Here is a 20,114-nt window from a genome sequence, read left to right on the forward strand (position 1 = left end):
CATTTTAACCTGTTCAGGACCCAAGACGTATGGTACGTCTTGGGATCCTGGTACTTAAGGACCCAGGACGTATGCATACATCCTGAGTCATTCCGGTCTCCGCCGCTCGCCGGGCAGAGATCGGATTCGGATGCCTGCTGAAATCGTTCAGCAGGCATCCAGGGCAAACACCGAGGGGGGCCATGTAGGCCCCCCATGTCGGCGATCACCGCAAATCGCTGCTGAAATCACAACAGCGATCTGCGGCGATACCAGGCTGATCGGGTCTCTGGGACCCGACTGCCCGGTAATTTTGCATGATCCCTGTTGTCACAGACAGCCAGGACCATGCTGGAGGCTAGGAGCGAGGTGGCAAGCCTGCCACCTCCTCCTATCCCCTGCGATCCGTCGGTTATCTAACCGACCAATCGCAAGGGGGGGGGGGGGGGTTACTTCCTCCCGCCCTGCCCGGCCCCTGGAAGTCCGGGGAGGAAGACCGGAGGACGCGGCGGGGGACAATGGAGTGCTGGGGACCGGCCCCGGTACTTATCTCGTCCCTCAAGACCCGGATCCCGGAGATGAAGACGGCGGCGGCGACAGGGGAGTTCCTCTTCAGCCGCGGTCGGGCCCTTTACAGCAAAGCACGTCGCCATAAAGCGACATGCATTGCTGTAATGGGACCCTGTATACTACAACTCCCAGCATGCCCAGACAGCCCTTGGAGTTTGGAGACCATTGTGCCCTTCCTGATGTTGCAAAACTACACATCCTCAGCATGCCCTTACTGTCCAGACATGCTGGGAGTTGTAGTTCTGTAACATCTGGCCCTTCAGATGTTGCAGAACTACAACTCCCAGCATGCCTGGACAGTTTTGGCATACTGGGAGTTGTAGTTTTGCAACATCTGGAAGGGCACAGATTGGGAACCACTGTATTAGTGGTCTGCAAACTGTAGTCCTCCAGATGTTGCAAAACTACAACTCCAAGCATGCTGGGAGTTGTAGTTCGGCAACATCTGGCTCTAAAGATGTTGCCGAACTACTACTTCCAGCATGCCTGAGAATGTTTGGGAGTTGTGGTTTTGCAACAACTGGAGGCACACTGGTTGGGAAATATTGTCTGTTTCCTAACTCAGTGTTTCCCAACCCGTGTGCCTCCAGCTGTTACAAAACTATAACTACCAGCATGCACTGATAGACTGTGCATGCTGGGAGCTGTAGTTTTGCAACAGCTGGAGGTTCCCCCCCCCCTGTGAATGTACAGGGTACATTCACATGGGCAGGGGGGGGGCTTACAGTGAATATCAGGCTGCAAGTTTGCGATGCAGCTAATTTTGCGCGGCAGCTCAAACTCGCAGCGAGAAACTCGCTGTAATCCCCCGCCCCTGTGACTATACCCTAAAAACACTACACTACACTAACACAAAATAAAATAAGTAAAAAACACTACATATACACATACCCCTACACAGCCCCCCTCCCCAATAAAAATGAAAAACGTCTGGTACGCCACTGTTTCCAAAATGGAGCCTCCAGCTGTTGCAAAACAACAACTCCCAGTATTGCCGGACAGCCGTTGACTGTCCAAGCATGCTGGGAGTTTTGCAACAGCTGGAGGCACCCTGTTTGGGAATCACTGGCTTAGAATACCCCTATGTCCACCCCTATGCAAATCCCTAATTCAGGCCTCAAATGCGCATGGCGCTCTCCCTTCGGAGCCCTGTCGTATTTCAAGGCAACAGTTTAGGGCCACATATGGGGTATCTCCGCACTTGGGAGAAATTGCCTAACAAATTTTGGGGTCTTTTTCTCCTTTCACCCCTTATGAAAAGGTGAATTTGGGGTCAACACCAGCATGTTAGTGTAAAAAAAAAAATGTTTTTACACCAACATGCTGGTGTTGCCCTATACTTTTCATTTTGACAAGAGGTAAAAGGGAAAAAAGCCCCCCAAAATTTGTAATGCAGTTTTTCCTGACTACGGAGATACCCCATATGTGGGCGCAAAGTGCTCTGGGGGCGCACAACAAGGCCCAGAAGGGAGAGTGCACCATGTACATTTGAGGTGATTTGCACAGGGGTTGCTGATTGTTACAGCGGTTTTGACAAACGCAAAAAAAACAAGACCCCACATGTGACCCCCATTTCGGAAACTACACCCCTCACGGAATGTAATGAGGGGTGCAGTGAGAATTTATACCCCACTGGTGTGACAGATCTTTGGAACAGTGGGCTGTGCATATCAAAAATTTTGTACAGCCCACTGTTCCAAAGATCTGACAGACACCAGTGGGGGTAAATGCTCACTGTACCCCTTGTTACGTTCCTCAAGGGGTCTAGTTTCCACAATGGTATGCCATGTGGGGGTTATTTTGCTGTCCTGGCACCATAGGGGCTTCCTAAATGTGACATGCCCCCCGAACAAAATTTGCTCTCAAAAAGCCAAATATGACTCCTTCTCTTCTGAGCATTGTAGTTCGCCCGTAGTGCACTTCAGGTCAACTTATGGGGTACCTCTATACTCAGAAGAGATGGGGTTACAAATTTTTGGGGATATTTTCTGCTACTAACTCTTGCAAAAATGTGAAATTTGGGGGGAAACACACATTTTAGTGACATTTTTTTTTTTTTTTTTTACATATGCAAAAGTCGGGAAACACCTGTGGGGTATTAACCTCTTCGGAGAAAATCGCATGTCAATTCAGGCATGCGATTTTCTCCAATTCCGGGCTGATCGGGTCTCTGGTGACCCGATCACCCGGAAAATAGGGCTGATCGGAGCTGTCAGCAACAGCCCCGATCAGCCTAAAGGATAGGAGTGAGGTCGCAAAGCTGCGATCTCCTCCTATCCCCTGCCATTACTCAGAACGGAGTTCTGACCAATGGCAGCGCAGGACAGGGGGTTGCCATGGCAACCCCCGTTATGCCCGCCCCTGGATGTCGAGGGGCTCTGGGAAGAAGATGGAGGCCGTACCTGCAGGAGAAGATGCCTGGGGACCTGGGATCTTCGCTGGAGCCTGCTTTATCTTTGCTCAGGTTGGGAATCGACAGTGGGGGGGATTGAAAGTGAAAGTAAATTGATCTTTACTGTGGCAGCCAAAGGCTGTCTGGGCATGCTGGGAGTTGTAGTTTTGCAACATCTGGAGGGTCACAGTTTGGGTACCACTGTTACAGTGGTGCCCAAACAGTTGCCCTCCAGATGTTGCCAAACTACAGCTCTCAGCATGCCTCGACTGCCCAGGCATGCTGGGAGTTGTAGTTCTGTAACATCTGTCCCTTCAGATTTAGCAATTTTCATGACATTTTTGAAAATTGCTGCTCTACTTTGAAGCCCTCTAATTTTTTCAAAAAGCAAAAGTATGTCCATTTTATGATGCCAACATAAAATGGACATATTGTATTTGTGAAGAAAAATAAAATTTATTTGGAATATCCATTTTCCTTACAATTAGAGAGCTTCAAAGTTAGAAAAATGCAAAATGTTCAAAATTTTCATGAAATTTGGGGATTTTTCACCAAAAAAGGATGCAATTAACGCCAAAGATTTAACACCAAAATAAAGTAGAATATGTCACGAAAAAACAATCTCAGAATCAGAATAATCGGTAAAAGCGTTTTGGCGTTATTAATTCATAAAGTGACGGTTGTTACGCCAAGCGCTCCGGGTCCCCGCTCCTCCCCGGAGCGCTCGCTACACTCTCCTCATTGCAGCGCTCCGGTCAGATCCACTGACCCGGGGCGCTGCGATACCGCCTCCAGCCGGGATGCGATTCGCGATGCGGGTAGCGCCCGCTCGCGATGCGCACCCCGGCTCCCGTACCTGACTCGCTCTCCGTCAGTCCTGTCCCGGCGCGCGCGGCCCCGCTCCCTAGGGCGCGCGCGCGCCGGGTCTTTGCGATTTAAAGGGCCACTGCGCCGCTGATTGGCGCAGTGGTTCCAATTAGTGTTATCACCTGTGCACTTCCCTATATCACCTCACTTCCCCTGCACTTCCTTGCCGGATCTTGTTGCCATCGTGCCAGTGAAAGCGTTTCCTTGTATGTTCCTAGCCTGTGTTCCAGACCTCCTGCCGTTGCCCCTGACTACGATCCTTGCTGCCTGCCCCGACCTTCTGCTACGTCCGACCTTGCTTCTGTCTACTCCCTTGTACCGCGCCTATCTTCAGCAGCCAGAGAGGTTGAGCCGTTGCTAGTGGATACGACCTGGTCACTACCGCCGCAGCAAGACCATCCCGCTTTGCGGCGGGCTCTGGTGAAAACCAGTAGTGACTTAGAACCGATCCACTAGCACGGTCCACGCCAATCCCTCTCTGGCACAGAGGATCCACTACCTGCCAGCCGGCATCGTGACAACGGTGGTCGTAATTGCGAAAAAGGGCTCAGTCCTTAAGGTGAAAAAGGGCTGCGTCCTTAAGGGGTTAAGGCTTACTTAATTCCTTTTTACGTTCCTCAAGGAGCCTAGTTTCCAAAATGGCATATGTTTTTTTTTTTTGCTGTTCTGGCACCATAGGGGCTTCCTAAATGCAACATGCCCCCCAAAAACCATTTCTGAAAAACGTACTCTCCAAAATCCCCTTGTCGCTCAATCCCTTCTGAGCCCTCTACTGCGCCTGCCGAACACTTTACATAGACATATGAGGTATGTGCTTACTCGAGAGAAATTGGGCTACAAATACAAGCATAAATTTTCTCCTATTACCCCATGTAAAAATAAAAAAATTGGGTCTACAAGAAAATGCGAGTGTAAAAAATTAAGATTGTGAATTTTCTCCTTCACTTTGCTGCTATTCCTGTGAAACACCTAAAGGGTTAAAACGCTGACTGAATGTCATTTTGAATACTTTGGGGGGTGCAGTTTTTATAATGGGGTCATTTGTGGGGTATTTCTAAGATGAAGACCCTTCAAATCCACTTCAAACCTGAACTGGTCCCTGAAAAATAGTGAGTTTGAAAATTTTGTGAAAAACTGGAAAATTGCTGCTGAACTTTGAAGCCCTCTGGTGTCTTCCAAAAGTAAAAACGTCAATTTTATGATTCAAACATAAAGTGGACATATTTTATATGTGAATAAAAAAAATTATTTGGAATATCCATTTTCCTTACAAGCAGAGAGCTTCAAAGTTAGAAAAATGCTAAATTTTCAAATTTTTCATCAAATTTTGGGATTTTTCACCAAGAAAGGATGCAAGTTATCACAAAATTTTACCACTATGTTAAAGTAGAATATGTCACGAAAAAACAATCTCGCAATCAGAATGAAAGGTAAAAGCATTCCAGAGTTATTAATGTTTAAAGTGACAGTGGTCAGATGTGCAAAAAATGGCCAGGCCCTAAGGTGTAAAATGGCTGGGTCCTTAAGGGGTTAATTGTATTGACTCCCAGAATAAAAATTCTGCTTTACCACAAGGTGCACTGCGTAAAAGCAAAACCCTCCACAATTTGTAATTTTTTTTTTCTATTTTCCCCTCAATATAATAATCACATTTTTTTCCACATACATTTTGTGGTAAAAAGATGTAATTGCAAAGTACAATTGGTTGCGCAAAAAGCTAGACCTCATATGGCTCAGTGGATGAAAAAAATAAAGGGTTATGGCTGTTAGAAGAAGAGGAGGAAAAAAGACCAAAATGGGCAATGTTCTTAATCCCTTCCCTCTCGGGCCATTTTTCATTTTTGCACTTTTGTTTTTTCCTCCTCACCTTTTAAAAATCATTTTCAAAACTTTCAATTTTCCACTTACAGACTCTTATAGGGCTTGTTTTTTGCACCACCAATTTTACTTTGTAATTCCATTAAGAATTTCACCACAAAATCTACATTGAAAACCAGAAAAAAAATATTTGTGGGGCAAAATGTAAAAAGAGAAAATGCCATTTTGTACATTTTGGGGGCTTCTGATTCTACGCAGTGCACTTTTCAGTACATATGACACCATATCTTTATTCTGTAGGTCCATACAGTTATACGGGGTGGTATGATGGCTAATTTTTTGCACCATGATCTAAAGTTTTTATCGGTATCATTTTTGTCTTGATGAGACTTTTTGATCGCTTTTTATACATTTTTTAGGGTATACAAAGTGACAAAAAAATACAAAATTTTGGGCTTTGGAACTTTTTTGCATGTATGCCATTGACTGTGTGGTTTAATTAACATTTATATTTTTATAGTTAGGAAATTTACGCATGCGGCGATACCACATATGTATTTTCTTTTTTGTTTTTTCCTATTTTTTTTATTAAATGGGGAAAGGGGGTGATCACATTTAAATCACATTTATTAGCTTTTAATTTTTTTGCTTTTTTTTTTACACTTTATTTTAGTCCCTATAGGGGTGTTACGCCGAGCGCTCCGGGTCCCCGCTCCTCCCCGGAGCGCTCGCTACACTCTCCCCACTGCAGCGCTCCGGTCAGATCCACTGACCCGGGGCGCTGCGATTCCGCTTCCAGCTGGGATGCGATTCGCGATGCGGGTAGCGCCCGCTCGCGATGCGCACCCCGGCTCCCGTACCTGACTCGCTCTCCCTCGGTCCTGTCCCGGCGCGCGCGGCCCCGCTCCCTAGGGCGCGCGCGCGCCGGGTCTTTGCGATTTAAAGGGCCACTGCGCCGCTGATTGGCGCAGTGATTCCAATTAGTGTGTTCACCTGTGCACTTCCCTATATCACCTCACTTCCCCTGCACTCCCTTGCCGGATCTTGTTGCCATCGTGCCAGTGAAAGCGTTTCCTTGTGTGTTCCTAGCCTGTGTTCCAGACCTCCTGCCGTTGCCCCTGACTACGATCCTTGCTGCCTGCCCCGACCTTCTGCTACGTCCGACCTTGCTTCTGTCTACTCCCTTGTACCGCGCCTATCTTCAGCAGCCAGAGAGGTGAGCCGTTGCTAGTGGATACGACCTGGTCACTACCGCCGCAGCAAGACCATCCCGCTTTGCGGCGGGCTCTGGTGAAAACCAGTAGTGACTTAGAACCGATCCACTAGCACAGTCCACGCCAATCCCTCTCTGGCACAGAGGATCCACTACCTGCCAGCCGGCATCGTGACAGTAGATCCGGCCATGGATCCCGCTGAAGTTCCTCTGCCAGTTGTCGCTGACCTTACCACGGTGGTCGCCCAGCAGTCACAACAGATAGCGCAACAAGGCCAACAGCTGTCTCAACTGACCGTTATGCTACAGCAGTTACTACCACAGCTTCAGCAGTCATCTCCTCCGCCAGCTCCTGCACCTCCTCCGCAGCGAGTGGCCGCTCCTGGTCTACGCCTATCCTTGCCGGATAAATTTGATGGGGACTCTAAGTTTTGCCGTGGCTTTCTTTCCCAATGTTCCCTGCATCTGGAGATGATGTCGGACCAGTTTCCCACTGAAAGGTCTAAGGTGGCTTTCGTAGTCAGCCTTCTGTCTGGAAAAGCCCTGTCTTGGGCCACACCGCTCTGGGACCGCAATGACCCCGTCACTGCCTCTGTACACTCCTTCTTCTCGGAAATCCGAAGTGTCTTTGAGGAACCTGCCCGAGCCTCTTCTGCTGAGACTGCCCTGTTGAACCTGGTCCAGGGTAATTCTTCCGTTGGCGAGTATGCCGTACAATTCCGTACTCTTGCTTCAGAATTATCCTGGAATAATGAGGCCCTCTGCGCGACCTTTAAAAAAGGCCTATCCAGCAACATTAAAGATGTTCTGGCCGCACGAGAAATTCCTGCTAATCTACATGAACTCATTCACCTAGCCACTCGCATTGACATGCGTTTTTCCGAAAGGCGTCAGGAGCTCCGCCAAGATATGGACTCTGTTCGCACGAGGCGTTTCTTCTCCTCGGCTCCTCTCTCCTCTGGTCCCCTGCAATCCGTTCCTGTGCCTCCCGCCGTGGAGGCTATGCAGGTCGACCGGTCTCGCCTGACACCTCAAGAGAGGACACGACGCCGCATGGAGAACCTCTGCTTGTACTGTGCTAGTACCGAACACTTCCTGAGGGATTGTCCTATCCGTCCTCCCCGCCTGGAAAGACGTACGCTGACTCCGCACAAAGGTGAGACAGTCCTTGATGTCTACTCTGCTTCTCCACGTCTTACTGTGCCTGTGCGGATGTCTGCCTCTGCCTTCTCCTTCTCTACTGTGGCCTTCTTGGACTCTGGATCTGCAGGAAATTTTATTTTGGCCTCTCTCGTCAACAGGTTCAACATCCCAGTGACCAGTCTCGCCAGACCCCTTTACATCAATTGTGTAAACAATGAAAGATTGGACTGTACCATACGTTTCCGCACGGAGCCCCTTCTAATGAGCATCGGATCTCATCACGAGAGGATTGAACTTTTGGTCCTCCCCAATTGCACCTCGGAAATTCTCCTTGGACTTCCCTGGCTTCAACTTCATTCCCCAACCCTGGATTGGTCCACTGGGGAGATCAAGAGTTGGGGGCCCTCTTGTTCCAAGGACTGTTTAAAACCGGTTCCCAGTAACCCTTGCCGTGACTCTGTGGTTCCTCCAGTAACCGGTCTCCCTAAGGCCTATATGGACTTCGCGGATGTTTTCTGCAAAAAACAAGCTGAGACTCTACCTCCTCACAGGCCTTATGATTGTCCTATCGACCTCCTCCCGGGCACTACTCCACCCCGGGGCAGAATTTATCCTCTCTCTGCCCCAGAGACTCTTGCCATGTCTGAATACGTCCAGGAAAATTTAAAAAAGGGCTTTATCCGTAAATCCTCCTCTCCTGCCGGAGCCGGATTTTTCTTTGTGTCCAAAAAAGATGGCTCCCTACGTCCTTGCATTGACTACCGCGGTCTTAATAAAATCACGGTTAAGAACCGCTACCCCCTACCCCTCATCTCTGAACTCTTTGATCGCCTCCAAGGTGCCCACATCTTTACTAAACTGGACTTAAGAGGTGCCTATAACCTCATCCGCATCAGAGAGGGGGATGAGTGGAAAACGGCATTTAACACCAGAGATGGACACTTTGAGTATCTGGTCATGCCCTTTGGCCTGTGCAACGCCCCTGCTGTCTTCCAAGACTTTGTTAATGAAATTTTTCGTGATCTGTTATACTCCTGTGTTGTTGTATATCTGGACGATATCCTAATTTTTTCTGCCAATCTAGAAGAACACCGCCAGCATGTCCGTATGGTTCTTCAGAGACTTCGTGACAATCAACTCTATGCCAAAATTGAGAAATGTCTGTTTGAATGCCAATCTCTTCCTTTTCTAGGATACTTGGTCTCTGGCCAGGGACTACAAATGGATCCAGACAAACTCTCTGCCGTCTTAGATTGGCCACGCCCCTCCGGACTCCGTGCTATCCAACGCTTTTTGGGGTTCGCCAATTATTACAGGCAATTTATTCCACATTTTTCTACCGTTGTGGCTCCTATCGTGGCTTTAACCAAAAAAAATGCCGATCCCAAGTCTTGGCCTCCTCAAGCGGAAGACGCCTTTAAACGACTCAAGTCTGCCTTTTCTTCGGCTCCCGTGCTCTCCAGACCTGACCCTTCCAAACCCTTCCTATTGGAGGTTGATGCCTCCTCAGTGGGAGCTGGAGCTGTTCTTCTACAAAAAAATTCTTCCGGGCATGCTGTCACTTGTGGTTTTTTTTCTAGGACCTTCTCTCCGGCGGAGAGGAACTACTCCATCGGGGATCGAGAGCTTCTAGCCATCAAATTAGCACTTGAGGAATGGAGGCATCTGCTGGAGGGATCAAGATTTCCAGTTATTATTTACACCGACCACAAGAACCTCTCCTACCTCCAGTCTGCCCAACGGCTGAATCCTCGCCAGGCCCGGTGGTCTCTGTTCTTTGCCCGATTTAATTTTGAGATTCACTTTCGGCCTGCCGATAAGAACATTAGGGCCGATGCTCTCTCTCGTTCCTCGGATGCCTCAGAAGTTGAACTCTCTCCGCAACACATCATTCCACCTGACTGCCTGATCTCCACTTCTCCAGCCTCCATCAGGCAAACTCCTCCAGGAAAGACCTTTGTTTCTCCACGCCAACGCCTCGGAATCCTCAAATGGGGTCACTCCTCCCATCTCGCAGGTCATGTGGGCATCAAGAAATCTGTGCAACTCATCTCCCGCTTCTATTGGTGGCCGACGCTGGAGACGGATGTTGTGGACTTTGTGCGAGCCTGCACTATCTGTGCCCGGGATAAGACTCCTCGCCAGAAGCCCGCTGGTTTTCTTCATCCCCTGCCTGTCCCCGAACAGCCTTGGTCTCTGATTGGTATGGATTTTATTACTGATTTACCCCCTTCCCATGGCAACACTGTTATTTGGGTGGTCGTTGATCGATTCTCCAAAATGGCACATTTCATCCCTCTTCCTGGTCTTCCTTCAGCGCCTCAGTTGGCTAAACAATTTTTTGTACACATTTTTCGTCTTCACGGGTTGCCTACGCAGATCGTCTCGGATAGAGGCGTCCAATTCGTGTCTAAATTCTGGAGGGCTCTCTGTAAACAACTCAAGATTAAATTAAATTTTTCTTCTGCATATCATCCCCAGTCCAATGGACAAGTAGAAAGAATTAACCAGGTCTTGGGTGATTATTTACGACATTTTGTTTCCTCCCGCCAGGATGACTGGGCAGATCTCCTTCCATGGGCCGAATTCTCGTATAACTTCAGAGTCTCTGAATCTTCCTCCAAATCCCCATTTTTCGTGGTGTACGGCCGTCACCCTCTTCCCCCCCTCCCTACCCCCTTGCCCTCTGGTCTGCCCGCTGTAGATGAGATTTCTCGTGACCTTTCCATCATATGGAGAGAGACCCAAAATTCTCTCTTACAGGCTTCATCACGCATGAAGAAGTTCGCGGATAAGAAAAGAAGAGCCCCTCCCATTTTTTCCCCTGGAGACAAGGTATGTGTCACGATGCCGGCTGGCAGGAGGTGGATCCTCTGTGCCAGAGAGGGATAGCGAGGACCGTGCTAGTGGACCGGTTCTAAGACACTACTGGTTTTCACCAGAGCCCGCCGCAAAGCGGGATGGTCTTGCTGCGGCGGTAGTGACCAGGTCGTATCCACTAGCAACGGCTCACCTCTCTGGCTGCTGAAGATAGGCGAGGTACAAGGGAGTAGGCAGAAGCAGAGTCGGACGTAGCAGAAGGTCGGGGGCAGGCGGCAAGGTTCGTAGTCAGGGGAGATAGCAGAAGTTCTGGTACACAGGCTTTAAACACACAAAACGCTTTCACTAGGCACAAGTGCAACAAGATCCGGCAAGGAAGTGCAAGGGAGGAGGATAGATATAGTCAGGGACCAGGTGGAAGCCAATTAAGCTAATTGGGCCAGGCACCAATCATTGGTGCACTGGCCCTTTAAGTCTCAGGGAGCTGGCGCGCGCGCGCCCTAGAGAGCGGAGCCGCGCGCGCCAGCACATGACAGCAGGGGACGGGAACGGGTAAGTGACCTGGGATGCGATTCGCGAGCGGGCGCGTCCCGCTGTGCGAATCGCATCCCCAACGGCCATGACAGAGCAGCGCTCCCGGTCAGCGGGACTGACCGGGGAGCTGCAGGGAGAAAGACGCCGTGAGCGCTCCGGGGAGGAGCGGGGACCCGGAGCGCTAGGCGTAACAGTACCCCCCCCCTTAGGTCTCCCCCTCTCTTTATCCGGTAACTGCCTCCCCTGGGATGAGGACACCGGGAAAGGATGGAGGGATTCCTCAACGGCAGGCAGAACAGCAGGAGTAGGAATGGGGAGAGAGGGCAGAGGGCGAGACCTGGCACGGGGCAGTGTGACACCAGGACGAGGGCCATGCGGGGACACAGGGGCTTGCCTGATGGGACTGGGAGGGGGGGAGAGGCATTTCCTGTGGCAGGCAGAGTCCTTAATGACCTTAGGGGGACCGGATACAGGAGGAACCACAGGGTCACGGCAGGGAGTACTGGGAACCGGTTGAAGGCAGTCCTTGGAACAAGAGGGACCCCAACTCTTGATCTCCCCAGTGGACCAATCCAGGGTTGGGGAATGGTGTTGAAGCCAGGGTAGTCCAAGGAGAACTTCAGAAGTGCAATTAGGAAGGACCAAGAATACAATTTCCTCGTGATGAGGTCCGATGCACATTAGGAGGGGCTCCGTGCGGAAACGCACGGTGCAATCCAACTTGGCTCCGTTGACCGCGGAAACGTGGAGTGGCTTGACAAGACGGGTCACCGGAATGCGGAATTTATTCACTAAGGACTCCCGAATAAAATTCCCAGAAGCTCCAGAGTCCAGGCAGGCCACGGCTGAGAGAGAAGAGCTGGCTGAAGTAGAAATCCGAACAGGCACCGTGAGACGTGGAGAAGCCGACTTAGCATCAAGAGACGCCACACCCACGAGAGCTGGGTGCGAGCGTGCGTTTCCCAGACGTGGAGGACGGATTGGGCAATCCACCAAAAAATGTTCAGTACTGGCACAGTACAGGCAAAGATTCTCTTCCTTACGGCGATTCCTCTCTTCCAGGGTCAGGCGAGACCGATCCACTTGCATGGCCTCCTCGGCGGGAGGCCTAGGCGCAGATTGCAGTGGAGACTGTGGGAGAGGTGTCCAGAGATCTAAGTCTTTTTCCTGGCGGAGCTCTTGATGCCTCTCAGAAAAACGCATGTCAATGCGAGTGGCTAGATGAATGAGTTCATGCAGGTTAGCAGGAGTCTCTCGTGCGGCCAGAACATCTTTAATGTTGCTGGATAGGCCTTTTTTAAAGGTCGCGCAGAGAGCCTCATTATTCCAGGATAGTTCAGAGGCAAGAGTACGGAATTGTATGGCGTACTCGCCAACGGAGGAATTACCCTGGACCAGGTTCAGCAGGGCAGTCTCAGCAGAAGAGGCTCGGGCAGGTTCCTCAAAGACACTTCGAATTTCCGAGAAGAAGGAGTGTACAGAGGCAGTGACGGGGTCATTGCGGTCCCAGAGCGGTGTGGCCCATGACAGAGCTTTTCCAGACAGAAGGCTGACTACGAAAGCCACCTTAGACCTTTCAGTAGGAAACTGGTCCGACATCATCTCCATGTGCAGGGAACATTGCGAAAGAAAGCCACGGCAAAACTTAGAGTCCCCATTAAATTTGTCCGGCAAGGACAGGCGGAGGCTAGGAGTGGCCACTCGCTGCGGAAGAGGTGCAGGAGCTGGCGGAGGAGATGGTTGTTGCTGCTGTAGCTGAGACTGAATCTGCTGTAGTTGTGACTGGAGTTGCTGTGTCATGGTGGTCAAGTACGACAGCTGGTGATCTTGTTGGGCGATCTGACGAGCTTGCTGGGCGACCAGCGTAGGGAGGTCAGCGACAACTGGCAGAGGAACTTCAGCGGGATCCATGGCCGGATCTACTGTCACGATGCCGGCTGGCAGGAGGTGGATCCTCTGTGCCAGAGAGGGATAGCGAGGACCGTGCTAGTGGACCGGTTCTAAGACACTACTGGTTTTCACCAGAGCCCGCCGCAAAGCGGGATGGTCTTGCTGCGGCGGTAGTGACCAGGTCGTATCCACTAGCAACGGCTCACCTCTCTGGCTGCTGAAGATAGGCGAGGTACAAGGGAGTAGGCAGAAGCAGAGTCGGACGTAGCAGAAGGTCGGGGGCAGGCGGCAAGGTTCGTAGTCAGGGGAGATAGCAGAAGTTCTGGTACACAGGCTTTAAACACACAAAACGCTTTCACTAGGCACAAGTGCAACAAGATCCGGCAAGGAAGTGCAAGGGAGGAGGATAGATATAGTCAGGGACCAGGTGGAAGCCAATTAAGCTAATTGGGCCAGGCACCAATCATTGGTGCACTGGCCCTTTAAGTCTCAGGGAGCTGGCGCGCGCGCGCCCTAGAGAGCGGAGCCGCGCGCGCCAGCACATGACAGCAGGGGACGGGAACGGGTAAGTGACCTGGGATGCGATTCGCGAGCGGGCGCGTCCCGCTGTGCGAATCGCATCCCCAACGGCCATGACAGAGCAGCGCTCCCGGTCAGCGGGACTGACCGGGGAGCTGCAGGGAGAAAGACGCCGTGAGCGCTCCGGGGAGGAGCGGGGACCCGGAGCGCTAGGCGTAACAGTATGGCTCTCCGCTAAATATGTCCGCTTCCGTGTCCCTAGCTACAAGTTGGGACCACGCTATCTTGGTCCTTTTAAAATTTTGTGTCAGATTAATCCTGTCTCTTACAAACTTCTTCTTCCTCCTTCTCTTCGTATCCCTAATGCCTTTCACGTTTCTCTTCTTAAACCACTCATCCTCAACCGTTTTTCTCCCAAATCTGTTCCTCCCACTCCTGTTTCCGGCTCCTCGGACATCTTCTCCGTCAAAGAGATCTTAGCTTCTAAAAAGGTCAGAGGGAAAACCTTTTTTTTAGTGGATTGGGAGGGTTGTGGTCCAGAAGAGAGATCCTGGGAACCTGAGGACAACATCCTAGACAAAAGTCTGCTCCTCAGGTTCTCAGGCTCTAAGAAAAGGGGGAGACCCAAGGGGGGGGGGGGTACTGTTACGCCGAGCGCTCCGGGTCCCCGCTCCTCCCCGGAGCGCTCGCTACACTCTCCCCACTGCAGCGCTCCGGTCAGATCCACTGACCCGGGGCGCTGCGATTCCGCTTCCAGCCGGGATGCGATTCGCGATGCGGGTAGCGCCCGCTCGCGATGCGCACCCCGGCTCCCGTACCTGACTCGCTCTCCCTCGGTCCTGTCCCGGCGCGCGCGGCCCCGCTCCCTAGGGCGCGCGCGCGCCGGGTCTTTGCGATTTAAAGGGCCACTGCGCCGCTGATTGGCGCAGTGATTCCAATTAGTGTGTTCACCTGTGCACTTCCCTATATCACCTCACTTCCCCTGCACTCCCTTGCCGGATCTTGTTGCCATCGTGCCAGTGAAAGCGTTTCCTTGTGTGTTCCTAGCCTGTGTTCCAGACCTCCTGCCGTTGCCCCTGACTACGATCCTTGCTGCCTGCCCCGACCTTCTGCTACGTCCGACCTTGCTTCTGTCTACTCCCTTGTACCGCGCCTATCTTCAGCAGCCAGAGAGGTGAGCCGTTGCTAGTGGATACGACCTGGTCACTACCGCCGCAGCAAGACCATCCCGCTTTGCGGCGGGCTCTGGTGAAAACCAGTAGTGACTTAGAACCGATCCACTAGCACGGTCCACGCCAATCCCTCTCTGGCACAGAGGATCCACTACCTGCCAGCCGGCATCGTGACAAGGGGACTATTACATGCAATACTTTGATTGCAAACACTGAACAATGCTATGCCATAGCATAGCATTGATCAGTGTTATCTGTGCTCGATTGCTCAAGCCTGGATCTCAGGCTTGAAGCAATCAAGTGACGATCAGACAACGGGAAGGAAGGTAAGTACCCTTCCACTGTCCTCTCAGCTGATCAGGATGCCGCAATTTCACTGCGGAGGTCCCGAACAACCCACTGAGCTAACCAGCAACGGCAATCTCCCGTTTTAAAAGCCGCGCTCAACTTTGATCTCGGCATCTAAAGGGTTAATACCGGACATCAGCCCGATCAGCAATGTCCGGTTTTAGCCGTAGGTCCTGGTTTCTGATAGCAACCGGGACCCACCGGGTATGATGCATGCTCACCTGTTGAGCGCACATCATGCCACGGGAGACCACAGTTGATGTAAATATAAATCCATTTGCGGGAAGGGGTTAAAGGGGAACTCCAGTCAAATGAAATTACCTTTACATAGCTGCACATGCTAAAGTTATATAATTTTGTAACGTACAAATGTAATGTTTGCAAATCACCCTGTTTTTCTCAGCTTTTCCTCTAGGCAGGAAGTCCAGTAGTTCTTAGCACATGATGACTGTCCGGCACCACTTTGTAACATCCCTATATGTAAGCAGAACCTTCCCCGGCTTGTTCTGGCCTGCACAGAAATTATATATTAATCACAGTGGGCGTGCTAAGCCACAATTTTCAGCTTTTTAACATCTCAAAAAGAGCATAGAGCACTTTAGTGTTAATGGCCCTGATTGGCTGATGCCTACATACCCCTCATCTATATTTACCACTTCCCTAACCATGTGCCCTGCTCAGCTTTGTAAAAGTATCTCCGAGCAGCTCAGAAAGCGGAAAGGAAGCATACACCAGCTAAGGGAGCATAAACACACAGGTCTTAGCTGTGTATCTAAGCACAATATGTGTGATACTTAGCAGCTAAGGAAGCATGAATAAACAGCTTTCAGCTGTGTATCTAAACATGCGTGATACTGCCTGCAGCCTAGTATGTGTGATACTGAAAGCTCTTAACTGTGTATCTAAGCGTATGTTAGATACTTCCTGCAGCCTATTATGTCTGATACTGCCTAGAGCCTTGTAACTAATTCTGTGTGAAAATGTCCAGAGCCATGTATTTATGCAGATTCAGTCTGATTCTGCTGATTCTGTGTGATACTAGCCAGAGCTGTGTATCTAAGCTGATTTAGTTTGGTACTGCCCCAAGCAGTGTATCTAAATTGGCTTTGACACAAGTCTTTTATTAGAATGACACTGAATGGGCTTAGTCACAATGCTTTTGGCAGTATTACACTGAATGGGCTTAGATACATGGCTCTGGGTAGTAGGGATCGACCGATTATCGGTATGGCCAATATTATCGGCCGATAATCACGATTTTGGGCATTATCGGTATCGGCAATTACCTTGCCGATAATGCCCCGCCCCCCGCACCGCCCCCGCCGCACCGCGACCGCCCCCCGACCCACCGCACCGCGTCGCACCCCCCACCGTAGTGCTGGGCGGTATACCGCTTTACCGATCGGGCCCCTCCCCCACCCTCCGAGTCAATAAAAAAAATGTAATGTACCCATAATGGGGGTGGTCCGGGCCATCCATCGTTCCTGTAGTGTCCGTGGGCGTTCCGGGTGAAGGGTGAACCGGTCCGGGCTGTCCTTCTTCTCCGGCGGTCATCTTCTCCACTCCGGGCAGGCTCCGGCCTAGTAGCTGCATAGACGCCGCTACGCTACGTCAGGTGCGTCGCCTGCGCACGGGCGTCACTGCGCAGCGGCGTCTATGCAGCGTACTAGGCCGGAGCCTGCCCGGAGTGGAGAAGATCACCGCCGGAGAAGAAGGACAGCCTGGACCGGTTCACCCTTCACCCGAAACGCCCCCGGACACTACAGGAAGGATGGATGGCCCGGACCACCCTGACAGGTAGGGGGAGAGAAGCGGGTGGTGGTGGCGGTCTATGGCACCGCAAAAGCCACTGCAGTGCATTGATTTAAAGCGCCCGCTTTAAATCAATGATCTGCAGCGGTGTCGCGGGGGGATAAATAGCCGATAACTTATACCGGAATATCGGTATAAGTTATCGGCTATCGGCCCTAACCTCCACCGATTATCGGTATCGGCCCTAAAAAAACAATATCGGTCGATCCCTACTGGGTAGTATCACAGTGAATCAGCTTAGAAAGACGGCTCTGGGCAATATCACTGAATGGACCTAAATACTATCCAGAGTGTTGTATCTAAGCCCATTTATTGTGATATTACCCAGAATATTGTATCAATGCCTATTCAGTGTGATACTGCCCAGAGTCATGTATCTAAGTTCATTCGGTGTGATACTGCCCAGAGCTGTGCTTAGTTTTTATAACTATATTCATAGATCAGTATAGATTATTGGGTTCATATGACTATATTGATTGGTTTGCATGGACTTTTTATTCTTAGGGGGTAAAAAGGGGAAATAAAAAAATTTCTGAAGTACTAGTTGCAGGCACACGTTATTTAACGACTGATGTCATTTTGGCCTTAAGGACCAGAGCATTTTTTGCACATCTGACCACTGTCACTTTAAGCATTAATAACTCTGGGATACTTTTACTTATGAATTTGATTTAGAGAGTTTTTTTGTGTGACATATTCTACTTTATCACAGTGGTATATTTTTGTCGATACTTACTTCATTTCTATTCAAAGTTAGAAAATGTTGCATTTTTCTAACTTTGAAGCTCACATTGACGTGGTCTGAAATGACAGGAGGTACTCAACCCCAAGTGCAGTTGTGCACCTACGCTGGGGTGGAGGTCCTGCACTTGTGTGGTCTGTTGCTATGGGCGATCCCCAGCATAATGGGGGACATTTATCAAGGGGTTTAGTCAGGTTTTCTTTACTATAATTGCCGCAAAATTGTCGCAACTGCGTGTGTTTTCGTGTGACAATTTGCGTGAAGAACAAGAAAAGCAAGGAAATTCAAACTTGCTTATGTAGTTAATTTTTCAAAATGGATTTGCTTTAGTCGGGTATTTATTAACTGCGACAGTCGCAGCTGCGCAATAAAAAGTCGCAATTGCCTTAAAAATTTACTATATTTACTCCTGCTCCAACATGGAGCAGGAAAAGCTACTGCCGCCCGTACTCCGACATACTTTCTCCCCGCTACCCTCACTTTGCTACAGGGACACTGCAGTGATTTACATCCCACCCCTCTCACCTGCCAGTGCCACATAAAGTCCAAAGGGCATGACAAGGTACTCGAAGTGACCATCTCTAGTATTGAAGACAGTTTTCCATTCATCACCTGCTCGAATACGGATGAGGTTATATGCGCCCCTTAGATCAAGTTTGGTGAAAATCTTAGCTCCACGCAGTCGGTCAAAGAGTTCGGAGATGAGAGGCAGAGGATAGCAATTTTTTACTGTAATTTTATTAAGACCGCGGTAGTCAATACAGGGGCGTAGAGATCCATCTTTTTTAGCAACAAAGAAAAATCCAGCTCCAGCTGGAGAAGAAGATTTCCGGATAAAACCTCTTTTGAGGTTTTCCTGTATGTACTCTGTCATAGCTTGTGTTTCCGGGGAAGAAAGTAGGTAAATCCTACCACGGGGCGGTGTGGTACCAGGGAGCAAGTCGATAGGGCAGTCATAGGGTCTATGTGGAGGTAAGACCTCTGCTTGCTTTTTACAAAAGACGTCCGAAAAGTCCTGATAGGCCTTAGGAAGACCTGGCAATGGAGTAGCCATGGAGACTTGGCAGGAAGGAACTGGGTGGAGACATCGCTTGTGGCAAGAAGTTCCCCTACTCTTAATATCCCCCGTGGCCCAGTCGAAGCTCGGCGAATGACGTTGGAGCCAGGGCAAGCCCAGAAGAATTTCAGAAGTGCAGTTGGGTAGGACAAAAAATGTAATATGTTGATGATGGGGACCTCCAACACTCATGAGTAGCGGTTGAGTGTGGTAACGCACGGTGCAGACCACTATCTCTCCATTGACGGATGAAATGAAGAGAGGTTTGACAAGACGGGTAACCGGAATATTGAATCTGTTGATTAGGGAGGCTTCAATGAAACTTCCTGCTGAACCAGAGTCCAAGAAGGCCACAGCGGGGAAGGAAGCACTAGTATTAGCGGGTATGGCAATCCGCACAGGAATAGTGAATCGTGGAGAGGAAGAATTCACACCTAGCAACGCCTCTTCTACGTTAACTAGGTGCGAGCATTTCCCTGATGCGGAGGATAAATGGGACAGTCCTTTAGGAAATGTTCAGTACTAGCACAGTACAGGCACAGGTTTTCGTTCCTACGGTGAGTCCTCTCTTGTTGGGTCAGGCGAGACCGATCCACTTGCATAGCCTCCTCGGTGGAAGGCACAGGAACAGATTGCAAAGGATGCTGGAAGAGAGGTGCCAGGGGAGGAAACCGCCTGGTGCGAACATGATCCTTTTCCTGACGAAGCTCCTGGTGTCTTTCAGTGAAACGCATGTCGACGTGGGTGGCCAAATGGATGAGTTCAGATAGGGTAGCAGGAATTTCTCGTGCGGCCAGAACATCTTTGATGTGACTGGATAAGCCTTTTTTGAAGGTCGCGCAGAGGGCCTCATTATTCCAGGATAGCTCAGAGGCAAGGGTTCGGAACTGAATGGCGTATTCGCCCATTGAAGAACTCCCTTGGACAAGATTCAATAGGGTTGTCTCTGCTGAGGAAGCCCGGGCTGGCTCCTCAAAGACACAGCGAACTTCTGAGAAGAAGGACTGGATAGTAGCAGTGGCAGGATCGTTGCGGTCCCAAAGCGGTGTGGCCCAGGACAAGGCCTTTCCAGACAGCAGGCTGACCACGAACGCCACCTTAGACCGTTCTGTAGGAAATTGGTCTGACATCATCTCCAGGTGTAGGAAACACTGGGACAGGAACCCACTGCACAGTTTAGAGTCCCCATCAAACTTATCTGGTAGGGACAGGCGGAATCTGGGAGCGGCCACTCGCTG

At 50.3% G+C, this 20,114-nt stretch overlaps 1 protein-coding gene across 16 annotated transcripts in view; it reads left to right on the forward strand.

The window, feature by feature from the left end:
- The window catches only part of LOC130277059 (forkhead box protein A4-like), a 403,578-nt gene that overhangs the window by 60,364 nt on the left and 323,100 nt on the right, over window positions 1-20,114 (forward strand). Inside the window, exon 2 of one of the 16 annotated variants that reach the window (XM_056527311.1) lies at window positions 15,669-15,745. The exons of the other annotated variants lie outside the window; for them this stretch is intronic. The gene's annotated coding sequence lies outside the window, so the exon portion shown is untranslated. The remainder of the gene's footprint in view (window positions 1-15,668; window positions 15,746-20,114) is intronic. 16 annotated transcript variants of the gene reach the window in all.

The sequence above is a fragment of the Hyla sarda genome, chromosome 6, assembly GCF_029499605.1.
Source record: "Hyla sarda isolate aHylSar1 chromosome 6, aHylSar1.hap1, whole genome shotgun sequence".
NCBI lineage: Eukaryota > Metazoa > Chordata > Amphibia > Anura > Hylidae > Hyla > Hyla sarda.